Source organism: Anomalospiza imberbis, chromosome 3 (assembly GCF_031753505.1).
Source record: "Anomalospiza imberbis isolate Cuckoo-Finch-1a 21T00152 chromosome 3, ASM3175350v1, whole genome shotgun sequence".
NCBI classification, from domain to species: domain Eukaryota; kingdom Metazoa; phylum Chordata; class Aves; order Passeriformes; family Viduidae; genus Anomalospiza; species Anomalospiza imberbis.
In genome coordinates this window covers 21,327,827-21,334,418 of record NC_089683.1, presented here as the reverse complement: position 1 = coordinate 21,334,418, position 6,592 = coordinate 21,327,827, and positions in this window count along the sequence as shown.

The following is a 6,592-nucleotide window of genomic DNA, read 5'->3' as shown; positions in this document are numbered from 1 at the left end:
GTAAAAGTAACTTGGAGATAGCCATAAAACCTTTTTTCATTTATTAAGACATTTTATTTTCCTAATAAATATATATGACAAACAGGTCCTGTCTGAACATGGTTACCTTTGTAGCATCTGGCATATGAGCACTTCTGTCAAGACAAAATACAGATTTTAAATGTTTGGCTCTGACAGACCTTTTAGTGTGGCTGGAATTTTTTCTATCTTCAAGTTTACCTAAGAAGCCTCTTAATTTATGGATAACTTCACAGAGTAATACTCACATCCTCGTGTCACTTACCAATGACTGCAGCATACTCAGTGAAACAATACCGCCATTCCATTAATAAAAGAAATGCAGGGGTACAGGGAATAAATTGATTTCTTTTCTTTTCTTTTCTTTTCTTTTCTTTTCTTTTCTTTTCTTTTCTTTTCTTTTCTTTTCTTTTCTTTTCTTTTCTTTTCTTTTCTTTTCTTTTCTTTTCTTTTCTTTTCTTTTCTTTTCTTTTCTTTTTCTTTTCCTTTCTTTTTTTCTTTTTTTTTCTTTTCTTTCCCATGATTAGGGTATACCTCCACTATGTTATGAAAATCCTTTGGCACAAAATGCAAAGTAGCATTGTCTTTGTAGAGAGGAAGTGAAAAAATGATAGCAGGACCAGAATGAACAAATAATTGTTTCAATTGTGATTAGAAAGCTCCGTAGGGAATTTTTCAGCTCTTTTTCTTGCTTTTCATTTCTCAACAGCACAAATAAAGTTGCCCTTGCTGCTGCTCAGTAGAAGCCAGTACCCACTAGATGGGGCCCCAAGGCAAGAAGTTCTCAGCTCACAACACCAGGTTCACTCTGAGAAGCTGTATTTCCAGAGGGGAATTATTATAATAAGGGCAAAAAGCAGTCAGAACTATCAGAACCCCAAGTGTGTTTCAGAGTTCTAGCTGAATTTGTAATTTGGTTCAGAAGGGTACTTAAATTCTACTAGAATTTCCTATACCAGAAGGATAGCACAGACCCTCTACCATACAAATTCTACCTAATCCTTAAACCCACCATTCTTAAAAAGGGGGAAGAAACAAGATCCTTGTATTTCACCAGTAAAATTCAGAAGATTTTTCATGTAACTGGATCTGACTACATAGAATTATGGCTACACCTACTTGCAGGGGAGGACAAGCACAAAGTCACCTGTAACAAGTAGCACCATGTGTTTCCTCCCTGTTGGTCCAGACAACAGCAATGCCACCATCCCTTAGGAAAATATGTTTCCAGCAAGCTACAGTCCCCAGAGACGTTTCAGCTCTATCTTGGTCCGCTGGGAACTCAGCCTCTCACAAAAATGCATCAGCTTCTCTGCTCAGATTCTGCTTCATAGATCTACAGAAAATGTTGATCTTCGCATACTTGGTGAAAGAAGGGGTCACGAAACAAAAGTCTCTGCACTTCAGACCCAGAGACATAACCACTGATCCAAGACATTATTGTGATTTTTATTCACTTTGATGCACAACTGTTTCACATTTAATCCAAAGCTGATTCTCATCCGATGATTTACCACTTTGTATGCAACTGTCCGATAATGTGAGTGCAGACTGCTATTAGATAGCTTATCCCCACCTATAGTCGTACCTGAACTCTTTACTATGGACTGTCTTTACTGTCAGTGGAGAAAGCCTCTCCACAAATGCAATTCATCCCATTCCAAAGTTAAATTTGTCCTCCTAGGGTAAGTAGTTCAGACATAGGTGCCAAAGTGGCAGAGGTCTTAGAGGCGTGCAAAACCAGCCCCTGCATCTACTTCTCAGAGGAGACATTGTTCTTAGCCTTGTGTTTAACAGCACATGCAGTAAGAACATGAGCGTTTCTCTCCGATTCATCAGATTTGCAAAGTAATTTATTTTTTGTATATCATCACTGCACAGCAGCAACTGCAGTGATGGGTACCAGCCCCCAGCTCAGTGAAGACAACCTTGACTTGTTCATGCCAAAATGGATAACATCCAAGCTGAGGCTGGCTGAGTTGTTATCCTGTTTATGTCTGCCTGGATCAGACCCTGGAGTGGCAGCCTTCTCTAAAGGCAGCTCCTGAAGGTAGAACACACTGGCTACTCCTCAAGCTTCACTGTCAGACGGATCACCACCTCTAACATTAAAAAGAAAAGAAGGGTAGTAGTACTGGGTGACTCCCTTCTGAGGGGAACAGAGGGTCCCATATATCAACTGGACCCATCCCATAGGGAAGTCTGTTCCTGGGGACTGGGTACGGGATATTACTGAGAGACTTCCTGGGCTGATTCAGCCCTCTGATTATTACCCACTGCTGATACTCCAGGCGGGCAGTGATGAGATGGAGAAGAGGAGCATCAGGGCACTTAAAAGGGACTTTAGGGCATTGGCTCAAGTGGTTGATAGGGCAAGAGCACAGGTAGTGTTCTGCTCAGTCTCCTTGGGTGGCACAGACAAACGATGGAAGGAATCAGAGAGCTTACATTATCAAGAAGTGGCTCAAGGATTGGTGTCATCAGCAGAATTTTGGGTTCTTTGATCATGGGGCAACTTTTTCAGCAGCTGGCCTGTTGGAACCAGATGGGCTCCATTTCTCTATTAAGGGCAGAAGGATTTTAGTTCCCGAACTCGCAGAACACATTGAGAGGGCTTTAAACTAGGTTTGAAGGGGGGAAGGGGATGCAGCTGGGCTGTCTGGAAGCAGGCCCAAGGGTGATAAGCCTGAGTTGGGGGTGAAATCAGCAGCCCAGCTGAGGTGCATGTACACTAATGCATGCAGCACAGGTGCCAAACAGGAAAGGAAGAGCTGGAGGACATGGTGCAACAGCAGAGCTGTGATGTAATTGCCATCATGGAAACGTGGTGGGATGACTCACATAGCTGGAGTGCTGCACTGGATGGCTACAAGCTCTTCAGGAGAGACAGGAAAGAGAGAAGAGGTGGAGGGGTGGCCCTTTATATTAGGGAGGCTTTGGATGCCATAGGTATTGAAACTAATGACAATGAACTTGAATGTCTGTGGGTAAGAATTAAGGAGAAGGCCAACAAGACTGACATCCTACTGGGAGTCTGTTATCATCCACCCAGCCAGGAAGAAGAGGTGGACAACTTATTCTACAAGCAGCTGGAGAATGTTTCAGGATCATCAGCCCTTGTCCTTGTAGGTGACTTTAATCTACCAGACATCTGCTGGGAACTTAATACAGTGGAAAAGAGGAAGTCCAGGAAGTTCTTAGAGTGTGTGGAGGACAATTTTTTTGTTGCAGCTGGTGAGTGAGCCCACCGGGGGGGGACTATATTAGACCTGTTATTTGCAAATAGAGATGGGCTGGTGGGAGATAAGGTGGTTTGAGGCCACTTGGGACATAATGATCAAGCAATTATAGAGTTCTCGATATTTGTGAAATCAGGAAGAACATCAATAAAACTTTTATATTGGACTTCTGGAGGGCAGACTTTGGCCTATTTAGGAGACTTATTCAGAGAGTTCCTTGAGAAGCAGCCCTTAGAAACAAAGGAGTTCAGGAAAGGTAGGCATGCTTCAAAACAGAGATCTTGAGGGCACAGGAACAGACTGTCCCTGTGTGCCAAAAGATGAGTCAATGAGGCAAACATCCAGCCTGGATGGGCAACGAGGTTTTGAAAGAACTTAAGAATAAAAAGAGGATGTATCATTTTTGGGAGGAGGGTCAGGTCTCTCAGGAAGTATTTAAGGGGGTTGCTAGGGCATGTAGAAAAAAAATTAGAGAGGACAAAGCTCAGTTCGAAATTAATTTGGCAACTTCTGTAAAGGATAATAAAAAATGCTTTTACAAATATATTAATGGGAAAAGGAAGGGTAAGACTAACCTTTGTTCTCTACTGGATGCAGGAGGGAACTTGGTGACTGCAGATGAGGAGAAGGCAGAAGTGCTTAACGCCTTCTTTGCCTCAGTCTTTGGTGGGAAGATGGCTTGTCCTCAGGACAACTGTCCTCCTAGGCTGGTAGATGGTGTTAGGGAGCAGAATGGTCCCCCTGTTATTCAGGAGAAGGCAGTCAGAGAACTGCTGAGCTGCTTGAATGTTCATAAATACATGGGACCAGATGAGATCCATCCCAGGGTGATGAGGGAGCTGGCAGATGAGCTTGTGAAGACACTCTCCATCATTTACCAATGGTCTTAGCTCACTGGTGAGGTTCCAGATGACTGCAAGCTGGCCAGTGTGATGCTCATTCATAAAAAAGGGTGGGAAGGAAGATCCTAGTAATTATAGACTAGTCAACCTGACCTCAGTACCCAGCAAGGTAATGGAAGAGTTTATATTGAGTGTCACCACACAGCATTTACAGGATGGCCAGGGTATCAGACCCAGCCAGCATGGGTTTTGGAGGGGCAGGTTGTTTTTGACCAACCTGCTCTCCTTTTATGACCAGATGACCCACCTGGTGGATGCAGGAAAGACTGCGGATGTTGTCTATTTGGACTTCAGCAAGGTCTTTGACACTGTCTCCCACATCACACTCCTGGAAAAGCTGGCAGCCCATGGCTTGGACAGGAGCACTCTTTGCTGGGTTCAGAACTGGCTGGATGGCCCAGCCCAGAGAGTGGTGGTGAACGGTGCTGCATCCAGCTGGTGGCCTGTCACCAGTAGTGTCCCTCAGGGGTCTGTGCTGGGGCCTGTTCTGTTCAATATTTTTACTGACGACATGGATGAGGGAATTGAGTCATTCATCAGTAAATTTGCAGATGACACTAAGCTGGGAGCCTGTGTCGATCTGTTGGAAGGTAGGAGAGCTCTGCAGAGAGACCTGGAATGGTTGGATGGATGGGCAGAGTCTAACAAGATGAAGTTTAGTAAGTCCAAGTGCCGAGTCCTGCATTTTGACCACAATAACCCCCTGCAGCGTTATAGGCTGCGGACGGTGTGGCTGGACAGTGCCCAGGCAGAAAGGGATCTGGGGGTACTGGTCCACAGCCAACTGAACGTGAGCCAGCAGTGTTCTCTGGTGGCCAAGAAGGCCCAACAGCATCCTGGCCTGTATCAGAAATAGTGTTGCCAGCAAGAGCAGGGAGGTCATTCTTCCCCTGTACTCAGCACTGATGAGGCCACACCTTGAGTGCTGTGTCCAGTTCTGGTCCCTCAGTTTGGGAAGGACGTTGAGACGCTTGAGCACATCCAGAGGAGGGCAACGAGGCTGGTGAGGGGCTTGGAACACAAACCCTGTGAGGAACGGCTGAGGGAGCTGGGGTTGTTTAGCCTGGAGAAAAGGAGACTCAGAGGTGACCTTATCATTCTCTACAACTTCCTGAAATGAGGTTGTAGTCAGGTGGGGATTGGTCTCTTTCTCCAGGCAGCAACTGACAGAACAAGAGGACACAGCCTTAAGCTGCACCAAGGGAAATATAGGTTGATTATTAGGAAAAAGTTTTTCGCAGAAAGGGTTATAAAGTAGTGGAATGGTCTGCTTGGAGAGGTAGTGGAGTCAGATCCCTGGATGTGTTTAGAAAAAGACTGGATGTGACATTGGGTGCCATGGTTTAGTTGAGGTCTTCAAGCATAGGTTGGACTCGATGATCTTGAAGGTCTCTTCCAAACTAGTCATTCTATGATTCTGTGATTCTGTGAAGCTAACAGGAGATTCCCAGGCATGGTAACTCAGTCATCATTATTTAAATTCCTTTATTTTGGACTATAAGACAGGGTGCTTTCCCAGACAATTCCTCAGTACAGGCAGGATTCAGCCTGAGCAAAGTATCATTGCCCATGGTGGCTTGGAGGCAGTCCTCCTGTGCTACTAGGTAAGATAGTTTTATAGTGCAGTATAAAGTAGTTCTAGGAATGCCTTTAGTTCTAGGGATCAACCATGACAAACATAACCCTGTTCATTTTAAGAGTATATACACATATATATGTATGTATGTATGTATCTACATCTATCTATCTGATAATACCAAAATCTGGTAGACTTAAAAATGGAGCAGTTGCTGAGAATGAAAACTGCTAAGCAATATTGGAGTGAGGGCAGGGGAGAGACAAATACCACAGGAGCAGTATGGAGGTGAGGCAGCTTGGGCATACTATGGCAGGGTCACCAACCCTCTTTAAAGTCTGTAATTATCGCAGGGGAGAACAGCAAACCATAAGAGAACTGACAAATTTCAAATTAAGAAATGGAATCATTAAAGTGTAAATTCAGGGTTTAACTGCAGTAAAGAAACTAAAACAGACAAGACTTGTCTATGTTCACAAATAGGCTGGCTCAGGAGAAGAAACATGAGGTCCAGATAAAATGGAATATTTGCTGTGACCAAAATAGGAAAGTGCTTCTGAACGGGCAGGCTTGGAAGAGCCACTCATTCCTGATGGCAACTAAGCCTTCTTTGGGAATTGCACAGAGCAGGTCCACACTGAAGAATGTCATCTCTCTGCTTTACAGAGCTTTCAAAACAGACTCTCCTCCTCTCCAGTAATATAAGGAAGGGGGAAGGAGATCTATTACTTCATCCTCATGTATGTGGCAGCTTTTCTTTGCTGCCTCCTACACTTCATCTGCCACTGCTTTAAGTCTGCCCACTCTCCCCCTTTCACATGGTTCTTGTACAGCTCTGTGTCAGATATTTCTTCGTC